The 21,132-nt window shown below is 35.6% G+C and overlaps 1 protein-coding gene across 8 annotated transcripts in view; it reads right to left on the bottom strand.

The window, feature by feature from the left end:
* The window catches only part of PCDH11X (protocadherin 11 X-linked), an 800,164-nt gene that overhangs the window by 72,176 nt on the left and 706,856 nt on the right, over nt 1-21,132 (bottom strand). The gene's annotated exons all lie outside the window — the stretch shown is intronic.

The raw sequence follows: 21,132 nt of genomic DNA, 5'->3' as shown, positions 1-21,132 counted from the left end.
CAAGATTGTCTCTTCTGCCCTCCTCAGTGCCTCTTTCAATGATACAACATTAAAACCATGTACTATGATTGCTCACCTAATTTTTGGTTCTTATGACATTGGGGTGTGTGTGTGTGTGTGTGTGTGTGTGTGTGTGTAAAGTACTTGTTAAAATTTGGTGTTCCTTTGTGGGGACAAACAGCATAGGCTTATATCTCACAATCTTGTTCTTCCCTTGCTCTATTTGTGTTTTTTAATGGCACATTTAACAAGCACCAATATTTGTTTAGTCATAAACATTCAGAAATGTAGATCATATTATGTAGCATTTATTTATTCTTTTTTCTTAATCCTGCAAATGATTCTGTTTTCATAAATTTCGCAATGCACTCATGTCAATAAACATGAGTATAATTTTCAGATTTTTTGATACCACTTTTTCATGCAAAAGCCTCTGAGTTAATTACAAAATACCCAAATGTCCTCCCACACATTTACTAAGTGGCTGCTTGTTATTTTGAATCAATGACAAGTAAAATCAACTACATGCCCAATGGAAATTTTGGCAAGGTTTTAAAATTATAATTATTAAATGTAAAAGGTGTTGACATAACTTAAATTTTAAACAAAATTTAATTATATGACTCATAATTTCTCGAATATTTAATGCTAGAAATAAATTTTAAAACCTAGCAAAGATAATTATGGTTGACTGTTACTTGACATAGCAATTAATGTCTTAAAATATACATGATTACTTAATCAAGATCAATTAAGTTAAGATACCAGCAAGTTATTCTGAAACTATAATTCTTTAATTACTAAGACAAATATTAACAAAACTCTAGTCTACAGAATGGAAGAAAAACGTTTTGATAGAAAGTTAACCATCTCAAATTTTTTTCGTTTCTTTTCTACTTAGATTTTACACCAATATTTTTCTGAGAGTTTTTAGTAGGATTTATGATACTTTAAAAATCTTTGATCTTATCTCCTTAGTACTGGAAAGCATGACAAATCACTCATAAGCTGAGTGTAGCAGTGGATGACCTTATTTTTTTTTCTTGTTTCCATATAGAACTTCAAGCACATAAGTCTTAACCTAATTTACTCTTTAACTAGTTCCTTCCAAAGGAACTCCATATTCTCAGAGTTTAAACATTATTTGATGTATTCTTTTATATTGTGCTATTAGTAACAATGTAACTCTTCTGTGAGCATGTGCCTTTTTAAAACATGATTAATTCATTTATTCATTCAGCAACTTAATTTATTTTCTACAATATGTCTGGGCACATAGAAAAATGGGCAGGGAAAAAAACAACTCAACCTGCGTAATGGTGGAAGAACAATGTCAAGACTAAAGTGTGATGTTTTGAATGCTTCATGTTCAAATACTGAGTCACCTGTGAAACTTATTATGTGTTGATACAGTTTGGCTGTGTCTCCATTCAAATCTCATTTTGAATTGTAGTTTCCATAATCTCCATATGCTGTGGGAGGGAACCAGTGGGAGATAATTGAATCATGAAGGTGGTTATCCCCATGCTATTCTCATGTTAGTGAGTTCTCATGAAATCCGATGGTATTATAAAGGGCTTTTTCCTCTTTGCTCAGCACTCACTCCGTCCAGCCATCCTTTGAAGAAAGTGCCTGCTTTGTCTTCTGCCATAATTGTAAGTTTCCTGAGGCCTCCCCAGTAATGCAGAACTGTGAGTCAATTAAACCTTTTCCCTTTATAAATTTCTCACCCTAGGTTTTTTTTTGTTTTTTTTGTTTTTTGTTTTTTCATGTCAGTGTGAGAACAAACTAGTACAGTAAATTGGTACCAAGGTACTGATGCACTGCTGTAAAGACATTAGAAAATGTGGAAGCAACTTTGGAACTGGGTAACAGGCAGAGGTCAAAACAGCTTAGAGGGCTCTAAAGAAGACAGAAAAATGTGGGAAAGTTTGAACCTTCATAGAGGCTTGGAGGGCTCAGAAGTAGACAGGAAAATGTGGGAAAGTAGTGATATAGACAATGATGTCCAAGCTGAGGTGGTTTCAAATGGAGATAAAACATTTCTTGGGTATTGGAATAAAGGTGATTCTTGCTGTGCTTTATTGATGAGACTGGTGGCATTTTGCCCCTGCTCTAGAGATCTGTGGAACTTTGAACTTGAGAGAGATGATTTACGGTATCTGGCAGAAGAAATTTCTAAGTGGCAAAGCATTAAGAGGAAGCAGATCATAAAAGTTTGGAAAATTTGCAGCTTGATGATGTAATAGAAAGGAGAAATTTATTTCATTTTCTGGGGGAGAAATTCAAGCCTTCTGCAGAAATTTGCATAATTAACAAGGATCTGAATGCTAATTGCCAAGGCAATGGGTGAAATGTCTGCAGGGCATGTCAGAGACCTTCACAGCAATTCTTTCCATCACAGGCCTGGAGGCCTGGAAGGAAAAAATGGTTTCATGGACTGGGCCCAGGGCCCTTCTTCTCTGTGCAGCCTCAGGGCATGGTGCCTTGCATCCCAGCCGCTTCAATCTCAGCCATGGCTAGCAGAGGTCAACATACAGCTGAGGAAGTTGCTTCAGAGGGTGTAAGCCCCAAGCCTTGGTGAATTATACATGGTGTTGGGCCTTCTGGTGCACAGAGTAAAAAATTGAGTTTTGGGAACCTTCAACTGGATTTCAGAGGATGTATGGAAACACCTGGCTATCCAGGCAGAAGTTTGCTGCATGGGAGGTGCCCTCATGGAGAACCTCTTCTAGGGCAGTGCAGAAGGAAAATGTGAAATTGGAGTCCTCACACAAAGTCCCCACTGGGGCACTGCCTAGTGGAGCTGTGAGAAGAGGGTCACTGTCCTCCAGACCCCAGAATGGTAGATCCACCAGAAGACAGCAATGTGCACCTGGAAAAGCTGCAGACACTAAATTCTAGCCTTTGAAAGCAGCCCAGAGCAGCACCCCTGCAAAGCCACAGAGGTAGACCAGCCCAAGACCATGAGAGTCCACCTCTTGCATCAGTGTGACCTGGATGTGAGACATGGAGTTAAAGAAAATCATTTTGGAGTGTTAAGATTTAATGACTTGTCTGTTGTGTTTTAGACTTGCATAGTTTCTGTAGCCTCTTGTTTTTTTGCGAGTTTCTCTCACTTGGAACAGGTAGAATTACCAATTTCTGTTCTTTCATTGTTTCTAGACAGTAACTAACTTGCTTTGGAGTTTACAGGCTCACAGGCAGAAGTGACTTGCCTTGTCTTGGATGAGACTTTGGACTTGGGCTTTTGGGGTTAATGCTGGAATGAGCTCAATCTTTGGGGGACTGTGTGAACAGTATTATTGTGTTTTGCAATGTGAGTACATAAGATTTGGGTGGGGACAGGGGTGGAATTATGTGGTTTGACTGTGTCTCCACCCAAATCTAATCTTGAATTATTGTTCTCATAATCCTCACATGTTATGGGAGGGACCCAGTGGGAGGTAATTGGCTCATGGTGGTGGTTACCCCCATGCTGTACTCATGATAGTGAGTAAGTTCTCACAAGATCTGATAGCTTTATAAGTGGCTCTTTACTTTTTGCTCAGCACTCACTCTGTTCTGTCACCCTGCAAAAGATGGTGCCTACTTTGACTTCTGCCATAATTGTAAGTTTCCTGAGGCCTCCCCAGCAATGTGAAATTGTGAGTCAATTATACCTTTTACCTCTATAAATTACTCAGTTATGGGTATTTCTTCATAGCACTGTGAGAATGAACTAATACATGGGTTTAGCCAAAAGGACCTTCCAGGAGCCTTTGTTATATTAGCTTATGAAATAAGACTTTTTATCAGTAATTGTTTTAACCAGAGAAGGACAAAACCTTTCTAAAATTGAATAGAAGGGATGGTAATGCAAGTGCTATGCAAATACCAAGCAGCTGTTTCTTAAGGGAAACTATGGCTTTGGAATTACAATAGCAATAGCACTACTTACCTGAAGTAATGAATGTGTGAGTTTAAGACCTCAGACCTCAGACATCTCCAAACTGCAAGCACTGCCTACAATAAACTTTAAAATAGTCCATTGAAGTCTCTAATCTGTATGATTCATATTTCCTTTGGTTATATCAGGATTACAGTATTATTATATTCCAGAAAATATTAAACTTTTTTCTGTCAAAATTTCAGGTCCCTTGGGAAATTAAAAAATAACCTCCCTATCATAAACCTAATTTTTTATGTGAATTTTAAAATATCATCATGATAGATCCTAGGTACATATTTAAAAGAAGTAATGAAGGTCAAATATTTCTTCTGTGTTTTAGACTATACACTTGAATTAAAAATTTCCTTCCATTTCAAACAAAGTTTTAACCTTATAAACTTAGCAAACCACTTCTACTGTGTAGGCCTCAATTAAACCACTTCTGCTGTGTGGACCTCAATTTTATTTTCTTTAATAATGAAGATGTAGAACTGGATGATCTTTAAGTTTCTTTTTGATACTAATATTATTTAGCATGCATTTTAAAAGTTGTGAGGTTCCTATGTTGCACCAGGTGTTGGGTTAAGCATTGTAGAAACAAAGATATACATTACAAAACCCTGCTACTAAGGCTCTGATATTATAATGGAGACTACACGTTTGTAAACAAGTTAATTACACTAGAAACTGCTAAAATGAGAATTGAGATGCTTTGGAGGACTAAGGAAACAAAGAATAATCTTAGACAGTATGGAAAGTTTGGTGGGAAGCGGGATGTTGGCAGTGGGAAGAGCTAGCTTATATAAAGGCATGCCAAGAAGAAAGTGAGGCTCCTTTGCAGGACCCTTCTTAGTTCACATTAGGAGAAGAATATAGCATACAGAAAAAGACCAGAAAAGGTGGAAGTTATAGAACACAGAAAACAGATGTTAAGAAGAAGAACTTATTTCAATCTTTTTAGCCATTAAAGAGTTAATAAAAAAATTCAGAGCAGAGAGGTGACATTCAATTCAAAAATTAATAATATATCAATTTAAAAATTAAGAGTTCCTAAGTGCTCTAGGCTAAAGAATAGTGTATAAAAATGGAGGATTATTGAAGGGGTTATAGTAAGAGATACATGTTTGAACTATGCAATTAATAAATTCCCTCTGATTCTAAGGGGTTTAAGGCTTTAACTAGGTTATGCTATGTACCCCATAAATAAATACACCTACCCTGTACCCACAAATTTTTTAAAAATAATAATAATAATTTTTAAAAAATTCTATAGGGCCTGGAATATAAGGCTAAATATTAGTGTTTAACTGTAAATAATGCAAGTCTTTTAATTGATTTAAAGAAAGTGGCATGCATAAAATATTGCAGAGAAAGGTTACATTTATTCTTCTTACTGTATATAAGACATTGAAGAGTAGAATGCAGAATATCTTTGTTTTCCACAATTAAAATATAATACTTACAATAAGTATTACATTTTGAGGAACTTACAGGTCATCAAAATGGCCAGTTAACTCTTCTTTGCAGATGGAGATACGTTGGTGAAAAATGTTTAGAAGAATCAAGGCATATTCTACCTCTAAAATCGACTGTTCAATGATTAAAAAAATTTTCCTTGGTTGATTAACAGTGAAGATCTAGTGTTCTTCCAATTTGAGTAAAACTGACTCTGTGTAAATAAAGAATATTTTCCCATAATGGAGAATGAGATACTGAATTTACCAAGCTTTTACTACTGAATTTTTGTCACTTCTGTAACACATTCATTGTCTCTATTCTGAGTAATGCAGTGCGTGGTTTTGAAAGTTTATCTAGAACTCCAGAAATTAAGAAAGGAGGGGGAGCAAGATGGTGGGATAGAAAACTCCACCTACTGAATGATAATGGAAATATAACACCAAAACCTATGGGATACAGCAAAAGCAGTATTAAGAAGAAAGTTCAGCTATATTTGCCTACATCAAAAAAGAGGAGAAAAACTTCAAATAAACAATCTAATGATGCATCTTAAAGAACTAGAAAATCAAGAGCATACTAAACCAAAATTACTATAAGAAAAAAAAAAGATTAGAATAGAAATAAATAAAATTAAAATGAAGAAAGCAATACAAAACAAGAGTGAAAAAAGTTGGTTATTGGGAAAGTTAAAGAAATTGACAAACTTTTAGCTAGACTGACTACCAAAAAAAGAGAAGATTCAAATATGTAAAACCAGAAATTATAAAGGAGATACTACAACTGATGCTGCAAGAAATTCAAAGGGTCATTAGTGGCTACTATGAGCAACTACATGCCTATAAATTGGAAAATCAAGAAGAAACAGACAAATTCCAAGACATGCACAACCCAATCAAATTGAACTAGGAAGAATTCTGAAACCTGAACAAATAACAAGTAATGAGATCAAAGTCTTAATTTTAAAAAATCCCAGTTAAAAGAGTCCAAGATGCAACGACTTCAACGCTGAATTCTACCAAACATGTAAAGAAGAGCTAATAAGGATGCTACTCAAACAATTCTTAAAAATAGAGGTGGATGGAATACTTTCAAATTCATTTCATGAGGCCAATATTATCCTGATACCAAAAGCAGACAAAGGCACATCAAGAAACACACACACACACACACACACACACACACACACACACACACGAAAATTGCAGGACAATATCCGTGACGAGTATTGATGCAACAATTTCCAACAAAATACTAGCAAACCAAATTCAAAAATGCAATAGAAAGATCACGCATTATGACCAAGTGAGATTTACCCCTGGATGCAAGAGTGGTTCAACACACACAAATCAGTCAATGTGATAAATCATATAAACAGAAGGAAGGATAAAATCCATATGATCTTTTCAACTGATGCTGAAAATATATGAAAAAATTTAGCATTCCTTTATTATTAAAAAAAAACTCAAAGAAATGGGTATAGAAGGAACATACATCAATGCAATAAAAGCCATGTATGACAGAACCTCAGCTAGTATCATACTGAATGGGGAGAAATGGAAAACCTGTTCTCTAACACCTGAAACTTGAAAGGATGCCCACTTTCACTGCTGTAATTCAACACAGTAGCAAGAACTAGCTAGAGCAATTATACAAGAGAAAATACAAAGGGCATCAAAACTGGAGTGAAAGAAGTCAAATTATCCTTGTTTATAGATGATATGATCTTATATTTGGAAAAATCTCAAGACTGCACAAACGAAATTGTTAGAACTCATGAACAAGGTCAGTAAAGTTGCAGGATAAAAAATTAACATGCAGTAGCATTTTTATATGCCAACAGGGAACAATCTCTAAGATAAATTTTAAAAAGTTATTCCATTTACAATAGTAACACATAAAATTAAACACCTAGGAATTAACCAAAAATGAAAGATCTCTGTAATGAAAACTATAAAACGCTGATGAAAAAAATTGAGGAGGACACCAAAAAATGGAAAGATATTCCATGTTTATGAAATGGTAAAATTAATATTGCTAAAATATCCATACTACTCAAAGCAATTTACAGACTCAAGGCAATGCTTAACAAAATACCAGTGGCATTACTCATTGAACTAGAAAAAAAAATTCCTGAATCTTATATGGAATCACAAAAATTCCCAAATTATCACAGCTATCCTGAGGAAAAAAAAAAAAAAAAAAAAAAAAAAAAAAAAAAAAAAAAAAAAAACCTAGAGGAATCACCTTACCTGACTTCAAATTGTACTAAACTGCCATGGTAACCAACACAGCATGTTGGCATAAAAACAGACACATAGACCAATAGAACAGAATAGGGAACCCAGAATTAAATCCACACACTTACACTGAATTCATTTTTGAGAAAAATGCCAAGAACATACTCTTGGGAAAAGACAGTTTATTCAATAATTGAGGCTGGGAAAATTGGATATTCATATGGAGAATAAAACTAGACCACCCTCTCATCCTATACAAAAATAAAATAAAAATGGATTAAATATTTAAATCTAAGACTTCAAACTATGAAACTACTACAAGAAAACATTGGGGAAACTCTCTAGGATATTGGTCTGGGCAAAAACTTCATGAGTACAAGCTCAGGCAACCAAAGCAAAAAATAAACAAACGAGATCACATTAAGTTAAAAAGCTTCTGCACAGCAGAGGAAGCAATCAACAAAGTGAAGAGACAACCCACAGAAGGGGAGAAAATATTTGCAATATACCCATCTGTCAAAAATTAATAAACAGAATATATAAAGAGTTCAAACAAGTCTATAGGAAATACTCTAATAATCTGAGCAAAAAAAAAAAAAAAAAAGGGCAAAAGATTTGACTAGCCCTTTCTTAAAAGAAGAAACACAAATGTCAAACAAGTATATGAAAGAAATACAAATCAAAACTACAAAGACACATCCTCTCAACCCAGTTAAATTGGCTTTTATCCAAAAGATAGGCAATAACAAATGCTAGCACAGATGTCGAGAAAAGGGAACCTTAGTACATCGATGGTGGAAATGTAAATTAGTACAACCACTCTAGAAAACAGTTTGGAGTTTTTTCAAAAAACCAAATATTGAGCTACCATATGATCCAGCAATTCCACTGCTTGATATACAAAAAATAAAGGAAATCAGTATATTGAAGAGACATTTGCACTCCTATGTTTGTGCAGCACTGTTCACGATAGCTAGGATTTGTATGCAACTTGAGTTTCCATCAGCAGATGGAGAAAGGAATGTGGTACATATATACAGTGGAGTACTATTTAGCCATAAAAAAGAATGAGATCCAGTCATTTGTAACAATATGAATGGAACTGGAGATCATTATGTTAAGTTAAATAAGCCAGGCACAGAAAGATAAACATCATATATTGTAACTTATTTGTAGCATCTAAAAATCAAAACAATTGAACTCATGGAAATAGAAAGTAAAGGGATGATTACCCAGGGCGGGGAAGGGTAGTGTGTGGTGGCATTTAGATGGGGATAGTTAATGAGTACAAAAATAGTTAGAAAGAATGAATAAGACCAAGTATTTGATAGCATGACAGGATGACTATATTTGATAATAAGTTAATTGTACATTTAAAAATAACTAAAAGAATATCATTGGATGGCTTGTAACATAAATAATAAATGCTTGAGGAGATGGGTACCCCATTCTCCATGATTTGATTATTACATATTGTATGCCTGGTTCAAAATATCCAAGGTATCACATAAATATATAGACTTACTATATACGAAAATAAATTAAAATTTAAAACATTCAGGGCCGGGCGCAGTGGCTCAAGCCTGTAATCCCAGCACTTTGGGAGGCCGAGACGGGCGGATCACGAGGTCAGGAGATCGAGACCATCCTGGCTAACACCGTGAAACCCCGTCTCTACTAAAAATACAAAAAACTAGCCGGGCGAGGTGGCGGGCACCTGTAGTCCCAGCTACTCCGGAGGCTGAGGCAGGAGAATGGCGTAAACCCGGGAGGCGGAGCTTGCAGTGAGCTGAGATCCGGCCACTGCAATCCAGCCCGGGCTACAGAACAAGACTCCGTCTCAAAAAAAAAAAAAAAAAAAAAAAAAAAAAACAAAAAAAAACATTCAGAAAGAAAAGTAATCCAGAAATTTATACTAAACTAGTCATGGGTTTCTTTTTTAGCTATGTGAGTGAGAGAGTACCTAGATACCCAAGGAAGATATTTATGATATTACAATAGGAAAAACGCAAACCCTTTATTTAATAACACATTTAATATGCTTTTTATATGAATACACAGATATGGGTGAGCCTGAAGCATATTATACTAAGTGAAATAACCCAGGCACAAAGGATTAATACCGCATGTTTCCACTTATGTTTGGAAACTAAAAGTTTGATCCCACGTAAGTAGAGAGTAGATTTGCGGTTACTAGAAGCTACAAAGGGTAGGGAGAAGAGGAGAGAGGGAGACATTCATTAAAGGATACAAAATTACAACTAGATAGGAAGAATAAGTTCTAGCATTCTATAGCACTGTAGGATTACTCTAGTTTACAATAATTTATGATATGTGTTCCAAAAGCTAGAAGAGAGGATTTCAAATATTCCCACTACAAGAAATAATAAATGCTTTAAGTGACTTACATGCTAATTACCCTGATTTGATCACTATGCATTGTATGTATCAAAGCATTACTATGTACCCCATAAATACATTCAATTATTATGTCTATTAAAATAAATTAAATAAAAATACATATGCTGCTCTACTACTAGTATACTTGAGTTTCTTTTTATGTATAGTTCAGTGAGATGACGACTTTGTTTTATTTATTCTGAACCATAGACGTTCTTTGTTCTCTTTTGCCATCGTGAAAAGGATGTTAGGGAGAGATTAAATAAATCACTAAAGTTTTGTTCTAAATAGATAAACCACAGGAAAAAGGGCACCACTCATTGTGAGAAATACATGTTTTCTTAACAAGTATTGTATAGAGGAACCCCGTGAATCTGAATTGAGATATCACAAATTTGAAAATGTCCATCATTTTCATGCAGGTTCTCATTTTTTCTATTATTTCAGAACTCACTTACACACATAAAGAAACTGTGTTGAAGGAAAATGTAAGCACTGAATAGAGACAACTAATTTCAGGTTGAACAATATAGGTAGCATCTTTACACTGACCTGAAATCAGGATACTTTCTAAGTAAGCAACAAATGAAATGAAGTGAAAGTCCATTTCATGTTCAAGATGAAATTATAAACGAGTGCTCCCAAATAAGGCGATGTAAGGCGTTAAGTTAAATTTTAAATTAGAAAAGCAAAGTCAAATGTATGTGCACACATATACGTATTATATATGTATGTGTACTTTCTTAATTTGACATTATTGTCATATTTTACAATTACACGTTTGCGTCCCTCATAAAGTACTGAAAGAGAGTATTTTGGACTTGCATAATGTGCCTTGTGAGAATACATAGTGAATCATTTTTTATATAGCATCTAGTCCTACAATGATCAGATGTAACTGGTGTAGGCTTTAAACTGTTCGATGGTACACTTTAAGCCTGATTTCAATAAATGACAATTGCACTGTTTTTTTCACACATTGGCAAAACTCATTAGATATTTTTAAAGACCTTCTGAGCCTTTAATGTACATTTTGACTGTTTCAGCTGACATAATTTTAATAACTCTAGTAATGCTTACAATATTATCTAATGATGGATCAAACATGTCACTGAAAAACAAGTGTACCTTTTTCTTCTTTGATCCTATGAGCAAACATTTTAAACAGAATTTATGTCATTTGGTTTTGGCTCTGTCATCTTTTAAGATGATGACTTTCTACAGCATTATGGGAGATAAGGGCAAAATGGCTGAAAGGAAAACTTGACATTGCAGTATTGAATTTGGCTCACATTTCAGAAGGTGCTAGTGTTAACTGAAATTAACTTTGAGATGTTCATCATGTTATCATAGGTTTGACAACATCAGCAACTATCATTCCACACACCGATAAGATGACAGAAGGATAGATAAGAGAATGTTAGGGACTGCGTGCGATGGCTCATGCCTGCAATCCCAGCACTTTGGGAGGCTGAAGTGGGTGAATTGCTTGAGCCCAGGAGTTTGAGATCAGCCTGAGCAATAGACTGAAACCTTGTCTCCACAAAAAATACAAAAGTTAGCCAGGAGTGGTGGTGCCTGCCTATAGTCCCAGCTACTCAAGAGGCTGAGGTGGGAGGATCACATGAGGCTGGGGAGATCAAGCATACAGCGAGCCATGATTGTGTCACTGCACTCCAGCCTGGGCAACTGAAAGCATGTCTCAAAACAATGACGACGACAACACCACCACCAACAATAAAACAACAAAAAAAAATTAGAAAAAGAATTAAAAAAAGTAGAATTACCAGAAAGGAATGAGTTCTTTCCTTTAAGATTATTTTATAGATGACAATGCACAATTTAAACTTGGATTGTGAGGAAGGGGGAAGCCAGATCATCTCCTTTTTACAAACGTTTTTGGTTTTAATCACATTTTACATATATTGAAGCTATTGGCACTTTACAAAAATAGAATAAACATGTTAATGTAATTTCTGTATTGCCAAAATGACATTTTAATAGATGTTAAAATTCTTGTAAACAGTTCACTGTCTATACAATGATAATGAAGTGGAAGATTTTTGTGAGGGCTTGTGTAAGCTTTTTTTCTCATTTATAGATGGAACTGATACAAATACACAGGAGAAAGAGAACCGGTTTAACATTAAGAAAAAGCTCAGTCCGGGAGCGGTGGCTCACACCTGTAATCCCAGCACTTTGGGAGACCAAAGCGGGTGAATTACTTGAGGTCAGGAGTTCAAGACCAGCCTGGCCAACATGGAGAAACCTCGTCTCTACTAAAAAATACAAATATATATATAGCCATGATGGCGCCTGCCAGTAGTCCCAGAAGCTGGGGAAGCTGAAGCAGAAGAATCTCCTAAACCTGGGAAACCAAGGTTGCAGTGAGCCGAGATCCAGCCACTGCACTCCAGCCTGGGCAACAGAGCAAGACTCCATCTCAAAAAATAAAAAGAAAAGAAAAGAAAAGAAAAAACTCATTAGAAAAAAAATGTACAACTATCATTTTTTTCTCAAGATAAATGTTTACCTTTTAAAGGCCTTGATAGGAAAGATAAACACTAAATATAAATCCTCATAATGGTATAAGAAAAGTTACCAGAAACATTCAAAATGTTAAGGAGGGAAGAGGAAGAAGGGAGAGCGAGGGAGGGAGAGAGGAGACAGAGAGAAAGGGAGGAAGGAAGAGAGAGATCTTCATTCACATTTTTTTCCCTGAGATTACAATTTAATCTTCCCTTAGAGACTCCAGGTGAGAAGTAGAATCTGCATTTCAATAGCATTTTTTCCATAACAAATATTACCTTAAGCAACATTTAAAAAATATCTGCTCTTATTTCAACATGTTTTATTTTATAACCATTTCCTTGTACTACTAATCTCTTACCTTGTATGTCATGTTCTAAATAGTTTATCCAGGAATGTCGACAGTTATGAGCCGATAGAGAAATCAATCATTAATTTTCACAGTTCTTGCCAGATCACCTTAATACTACTTAAATTCACAGAAAGAGTTAACAATTCCTAAAACGGAATTTATGCAGAATTTCTGTAGTAGTATTTTCTAACAAAACTGTCTGGAAGCTGCTTCCTTTGAGCTGGGCTTCCCTAAAGGTGCAGTAAATATGTCCATGCTGAGGAGGAAAATCATTTCTTCCCATAGTAGTGAACGATGTTAGTGCTCCAAGGAGGTCAATAAGATACTGCACTAAGGCGCATTGCAAGGACACAGTGAAGAGAACAAAAGATGGGTATTTCAGGCAACAAGCCCTTGAAATCGAATAATTGAATGCTGACTAGATGATATGTGGTCTCTTTGCCCCTGCAGATGTAGACCCAATATGAAGGGCAGTATCTAAAGCTCACTTTCAGATATACTATTTTTTAAGTTAAAGGGAATATACTTATGTAAATGGAGGGCAGTGATGAAATAATTGTGTGGTTTGAAATACTGCAAGGAAACACAAAATTTCATCAGACACCTACATGTTTTACATAGTTCCTAATATGAATGTAAACTTGGATATTTTTCTCCACCTAAATGGATTATTACTATATAGCAACTTAATTTAGACTGAAGTAGCATCTGTAATTTGTAGAAGAAAATGGGGAATTTGGCATGACCTGTTTTTTTTTTCCTTGCGTTAACATGCGAGAACTATTCTTTTCATTTTTTTTGCTATCCATTCTCAAAATGAGACTTGATAAGAGAAAACACTAGTAATATAATTTAAATTTTTATTGAAAAAAATGTTATATATACAGAGAGATAAGAATTTTCTAAGACTCCTCTTTCATGTATGTTGATGGAAGAGAACATTATTTGTACTTTAAATCAATGCAGTCTTCTCTGAGAGTGTATAGTTTTCTGATGTTAACCCCATTCCAGCAATCTGATAGATGGATATTATTTGTCCAATACATTTTTCTTTCAGATTGTATTCTTTGTTCAACAACTGAATAAATGTGTGATTGTGGGTAAGTCACATCTGTTCTAAAACTTAGTTTTCCCATTACACAATAAAGAATTTGGACTCTATGATCCTTAAGATTATTTTAGATATAAAATTCAATTATTTTTCTTTGCTCTATTTCTAAAAGTAGACAAAGGTTCTCTGTTGTGTAAAAATCAACTCACCACATAGTACATTAAATTGAATATTCAGAAGTTTATCATTGGGTTCACATTTTTAAAATAAAAGGAGTAGACACACATCAACAGTGCTTGAAGGCTAGCGATAATACTTCTCCTACCCCCTATCATGCAATTTGGCAGAAAATGATATCAGAGAAAATGCTATTTGTAAACCAAAGGCATTAGGTGTGATCACAATTTTATATTCTTAACTTGAAATGTTGGATGTAATCACACCTTTAAACTAATTCTCCTAATTTTTCTATCAGACTGATGCAAAAGCTTTATTTAAATGTGTACTCATAAAAACAGAACTGTAAGCATATCAGGGAATTAATTATCAATTCAAGAATGTAACCCTTGAGGCTGGGTGTGGTGGCTCACACCTGTAATCCCGGCACTTTGATAGGCCGAAGGAGGTGGATCACCTGAGGTCAGGAGTTCAAGACCACCCTGGCCAACATGGTGAAACCCCATCTCTACAGAAATATAAAAATTAGCCTGGCATGATGGCGGGCACCTGTAATCCCAGTTGCTCAGGAGCCTGAGGCACGAGAATCGCATGAACCTGGGAAGTGGAGCTTACAGTGAGTCGACATGGCTCCATTGCATTCCAGCCTGGGCGACAGAGCGAGACTCTGCCTCAAAAAAAAAAAAAAAAGAAAAAAAAAAAAGAATTTAACCCTTGAAGTCAATGACACTAAAAACAAGGTTTTAACCACTCTCCTTATTTGATAGACTACATGTCTCTTATGTAGTAAGTTCTTACAGGTCTTTAGAAAAAATAAGCCTCTAAATTATAAGTCACTCTGGTAAAAATGGAACAATATGCACAAAAGTAAATCCTCTTATGCTCCCCTAGTTTTTATGCCAATCACAAAACATACTTGCTAATCATTACAACTTCTCTCTCTACTCTCTCCCACAGAGTGTACCAAAAGCTGTAACGGCCTTTTTATTCCAGGCCTCCACATGGAAGCATGCATTTGGACAGCAGGATTTCTCCAAGTATGCTGTTAAAATTCTACCCTACTGAATAGACTTTCTGTTAACTTAAAGGAATCATAGAATCTGGGTGAAGGCAGTATGAAGAGACAGGTACCAGTACACTCTGACTGCATTTCATAGGGGTTTGAATCTGGATATATCAATTGTAGCAGTCCGTACCATCAGTAAAACATGACATCTAAATTTAATATAAAAATTGTATTCATACCAGTTTTCCTTGCTTTAAAAAAAGTACTTCCATTATTAATAACACCAGCAAATTTCCTTCATAAAAGACATTTCTTCATGAAAGCTTTGATTAGATTAGGATCTTAAATTAGGGTGAGCCTGAGAAAATCTGATTTTATTTGTGCTGAACATATCTAACCTGAGTTAAAATGAAACCATATGATGGGGTTGAATTTAAGGTGTCTTCAATGGTACCTGTTCACATAAGACAAGACCAAAAGGGAGTAAGAAAAAAAATAATAAAACAAAAGCAAAATAATCATAAGAAAATCCAACTTGTGCACTCATGCTGACTTTTCAGCATACCTCAATGGCTAACTACATCTAACATGTCTTCGAAAGTTTTTCTAGTCCCACTATTTAAATAAGAAAATCAAGCGCAAAATGTTTTGCTACATCTTTTGTTAAACATAGCGAATAATTTCTTCTATTCTCCAAAGGCTGTGTTCTTCCTAAAACCTATTTTGCAGGAAAATATAATTATATTTTCTCCAAGGGTAACTTATACACCTAAGAAAAAAAGCTAGCTTGTTAAAATGGTACATTTCTTTAAGGCATTTTGCTGTCCTACTTAGCCAGTATATGGGCAAATGTGAAGTATGTGTGAATCATGCTCAAGAAGGGAAATTCAATTAAAAAAAAAAAATGGTACCTGCTTGAAACTCAGGGTTTTATTCCAATTACCTATAAATTAGTCCATGGTGAGAAAGGTGTCTGACAACTGCCACACATTCATCCCCAAACATACTAGTTTTATCTAACAAGGGAATTAAAATATCTGAAGTATATAGTTTTTAAAATTATCTCCCTTCTTTTCTTCCTTCCATTGTCTATCATCTATCCTACTTACAAAGTTTTGTGGTTATTTTTTTAATTATTATATTAGCATGTCTATATTCATATTTATCTTTAACATGTTTGAAAAATAAGATTGGCTTTTGATGACTTCCTTTAGATGGTTTGAGTATAGTAATTCCTTCTGTTATCCTAGACTACATATTATGATAAAACTTTTTTTTTTTTTGGCAGAGTCTTGCTCTGTCACCCAGGCTGGAGTGGAGTGGCATGATCTCGGCTCACTGCAACCTCCACCTCCCGGATTCAAGTCGTTCTCCTGCCTCAGTCTCCCTCAGCTGGGACTACAGGCACCCACCATAATGCCCAGCTAATTACAGGCATGAGCCACCATGCCCAGCCAAAACTTTATTTATAAATAATGACCCTGATTCAAATTTCATGAATTCATATCATGGCTTCTAGCCCATTTAGAGTGATTTTAAAAAATGAGTTAGCTAGATATTTCTTTCTACTTTCTGATTACTAAGGTTTATAGGAAAGGTAAGATTAAAAACAAAATCTCTTTTCATGTGTATTCTTAACATGTTCTTAATGTCTTCTTTTAGAAAAGTTGGGCCAAAAGATGTTGATATGAATAAAATATAGTGCTGTATTAATAACTATGTTACCGTGATATTTTGCAAGTCAATTTTATGTAATATTTGCTTTCAATCACGATTGGAGAAGTACATCTCTATGGGAAGTTATTATAATGTTTAAAAACAAAGTTTAAAAAGTTGTTAAAAGCCAAAATTGTAAAGGACAATATTATTATTGTATGATTAACAAATGCAGTGTCCTGATATTCAGGAGACTTTACACTGATTTGTAATTTGGAATGTTTTTAAATACTTGCAGAAATCATATAATCTTGCTGGTTCCTTTTATTCTAAATGGAAAAGTGGACGTGAGTGGTTTTATAATCTGGATTTAAGAAGTACATATTTTGAAGGATAAAATTGTAGGCTAAAGAATTTTGATGTATTATGATAAACAATCCTGTTCAGGATTGTAACTGGTTGAAACACTTCATTTTTTTCTATACTTTGAAAAATCTAGAAAGATGGCTCTCAAGAGACTAAAACAATATTTTCTTTATTGTATTTTTTTTTAAAGATCATGTATTCTTTATATTAAACCTGTATTGAATTTTCTAGGTTTCTGCCACTAGAGAGGCTTTAGATTTCTCAGAGTACAACAGTTACCAGAAAATAAATAACAATCTTTTTTAAAGGTAAAAAATTCCATTTGTTGAAGTTATTTTGCCTACATTCACAGAAAATAATGTTTTATCCTTTCATCTAAAAGGACACATTTATCTAATATATTAGTTGAGTTCAAATTATTTTCTTCTTCTAAATGATTTTCAAGAAACACACATTGATAATATATTCTGAATCCCACAAAACTTTGTCTTCTATTATAAACTCTTAGAAAAAAATATAAAAATGTGGTTTTATTATAACTTTATTCTAATTTATGGACATTTTAAAAGGTGCTAGTGGTTCCAGTATTCCAACGATATAACACGAAGTATGGTAATATAGATAATTGTAAAGTCAAAAGTTTGGAAATCATTGGGATGAAGATTAGTATTTGTGTGCAGTACTGCAGGTAACTCTTCATCATCTCCTAATGTGCAACTACATATTAAAAGGTCCCAATATCGATGCAAAAGTGATATTTAATGAGTTCTTTTCAAAAAATAGATTATCTCCGCAATGCCAAAATATTCATCAGGTAGAGTAAAATTCAATTGAATGGCTGTTGAATTTCAGTTTATTCAATTCAAGAATTTTTAATCACATTTACAAATTTCACCTTAAATATGTAGTGTGAGAATGTGCTATATAATATAATTATATAAAATACATTTGAAATAAACTGACATCTCCTTGAGAAAAAAGTAATACAGAGAATTGTTTAAACTGGAAAACATATACCTGTCAACAGAATTTTAAGTGTAGTATTGTATATATCCTTTTTTTTTTTTTTTTTTTTTTGAGAAATAGTCTCACTCTGTCACCCGGGCTGGAGTGCAGTGGCACGATCTCGGCTCACTGCAACCTCCGCCTCCTGGGTTTGAGCAATTCTCCTGCCTCAGCCTCCCAAATAGCTGGAATTACAGGTGCCCGCCACCATGCCAGGATAATTTTTGTATTGAAACGGGGTTTCACCATGTTGACCAGGCTGGTCTCGAACTCCTTTTAATAGTGAAATAGGGTAGTTGGTTGAATAGGATTTTTTTTTAATTGAGTTATTTTTTAAAAGAACTTCTTGTCTAAAATAAACAAAAGCTTAAGAAAAAAATCTAACGATGGTGGAGTAAGCTGGTGGAATAAAAGCTTACACTGTTTGTCCCCTGTGCTGGAACACCACATTTTAACAAGTATCTGCACACAGTAAAACACCATCACTGGAACCAAAAATCAAGTGAGTCATCACAGTACATGCTTTAAATTCATATCACTGAAAGAGGCATTAAAAAGGATAGGAGAAACAGTCTGACATAGCTGACACTACCCCTCCCCATCCACTGGCAGTGGCCCTGTGGCACAGAGAGTTTGTGCACTTGGGGGAGGGAGAGCACAGTGACTAAGGGACTTTACATTGAACTCGGTGCTGCCCTGATACAGTGGAGAGCAAAGTTGTGCTGGGATCAACCAGTGCCATGCACAGAGGGATCATTTGGACCAGTCCTTACCAGAAGGGAATCACCCATTACAGTGGTCAGAACTTGAGGTTTTTTTAGGAAGCCTTACTGCTGTAGGCCAAAGTGCTCTGGGGTCCCAGGGAAACCTGAAAGGCAGTGTAGGACGCAAGGAATACAATTCCTGGACAACTCCAAGTGCTAGGTTGGGCTTAGAGCCAGTGGACTCAGGTGGCATGTGACCTAGGCAGACACCAGCTAGGGCAGCTAAGGGAGTGCTTGTGCCACTCCTCTTCCAAGCCAAGGCAGTGCAGCTCTCAACAATAAAAGTGACTCCTTTCTTCAGATTAAGAAAAAGGAAAGAAAAGAATAAAGAAGCCTTTTTTATGCATCTTGGATGCCAGCTCAGCCACAGAAGTATAGGGCACTCGCAGAGTTGTGAGGTCCCCATTCTGGCTCACAGATGACATATCTGGAAACAACCTGGGCCAGAAGCAGACCCATGGCCTTGAAGGGGAAAAACAAAACAAAACAAAACAAAAACAAAAAAACCACTTCTGATAGGATTTATAAACTGCTGACTAAAGAGACGGTGGGCTCTGAATAATAGAGAGTGATAGTCAGGGAGTACTCCATGGGCCTTGGGCTCTGAGATATACTGACTTCAGGTGTGACCAGCCATATTCCCAGCGGTGCTGGCTACAGTGAAAGACATTTTCTGTATGAAAAAAGCAGGGAGAAAAATAATGAAGACTTTGTTTTGCACACTAGATACCAGCTTGGTCATAGTGGAGTAGAGCAATAAGCAGGCTCTTGGTGTCAAGTCCTGGTCTAGGCTTTTGGACAGCAATTCTGGACCTGCTTTAGGCCAGAGGGGAGCTCACTACCTTGAGAGGTGTGCCCTAGCTCTGGCAACATTCACTACAATCTCTTAGAAGAGCCCTTGGTCTTTAAGTGAACATAAGTAGTGGTGTCGCAGAACGCCTCATGGGCTGGGGGTGGTGGCCACAGGGAAAGGTGCCTCTGCCTGTGGAAAGAGGAGAGAAAAGCAGGAGGGACTGCGTATTGTGTGAGTGCCAGCTTACACAAAGTAGAATGAAATATTAGGTAAATTTGTAAGATTTTGTACTACAAATGCTGGCTCTCAGACAGGATCTCTGCACATGTCTGGGGCCTGAGAGATCTCACTGCCCTGAATGAAAGAACAGAAACCTGGCTGGTGTCACCACCTGCTGATTATAGAGCCCTCGAACCTTGGAGTGAACATAGGTGGTATCCAGGTAGTGGTTACAGTAGGACTTTGGTGAGACTCAGTGTTGTGCTGGCTTCAGGTCTCACTCAGCACAGACCCAGTGGTGGTGACCCCATGGTACTTGCATCACAATGCCCACAGTTCCAGGTGGCTCAGCACACAGAGAGAGAGACACTGTTTGGGAGAAAGTAAGGGAAGACAACATGAGACTCTTCCTTTTAATCCAAATAATTCTTTTGGACCTTATCTAAGACTACCAAGGCAATACCTCTATGAGTCCACAAAAACCACAGCATTATTGGTCTCAGTAATCAATTCCCTTAGAATACATGGAAAACCTTCTCAAAAAGGACAGACGTAAAACAAGCTCAAACTGCAAAGACTACAATAAATATATATCTTTAATGCCCTGACACTGATGAATGTCCATAAGCAGTCAAGAAAATCAAAGAAAACATGGCCTCACCAAATGAACTAAGTCAGTCACCAGGGACCAATCCTGGAGAAACAGGGACATGTGACCTTTCAGACAGATAATTCAAAATAGCTGTGTGAGGAGACTCAAAGAAATTTAAGATAACACAGAGAAAGAATTCAGAATTCTGTCAGATAAATTTAACAAAGAGATTGAAATAATTTAAAAGAATAAAGCAGAAATTCTAGAGCCGATTAATGAAATTGGCATACCGAAGAATGTATCAGAGAATCTTACTAGTAGAAATGATAAAGCAGAAGAAAGAATTAGTTGAAGTCAGGCTAGTGGAAAATACAAGGTCAAAGGAAACAAAATTAAAAAGAATAAAGAATTAAGTACAGCTATAAGATCTAGAAAATATCCTCAAAAGGGTAAATCTAAGTGTTATTTTCCTGAAAGAAAATGTAGAGAAAGAGATGGGGGTAGAAAGCTTATTCAAAGAGGTAATATCAGAAAACTTCCCAAATCTAGAGAAATAAGTCAACATTCAAGTACAAAGAGGTTACAAAACACCATGC

This window comes from Macaca fascicularis, chromosome X (genome assembly GCF_037993035.2).
Source record: "Macaca fascicularis isolate 582-1 chromosome X, T2T-MFA8v1.1".
Classification (NCBI taxonomy): Eukaryota; Metazoa; Chordata; class Mammalia; order Primates; family Cercopithecidae; genus Macaca; species Macaca fascicularis.
This window is presented reverse-complemented; position numbering and strand designations above follow the sequence as displayed.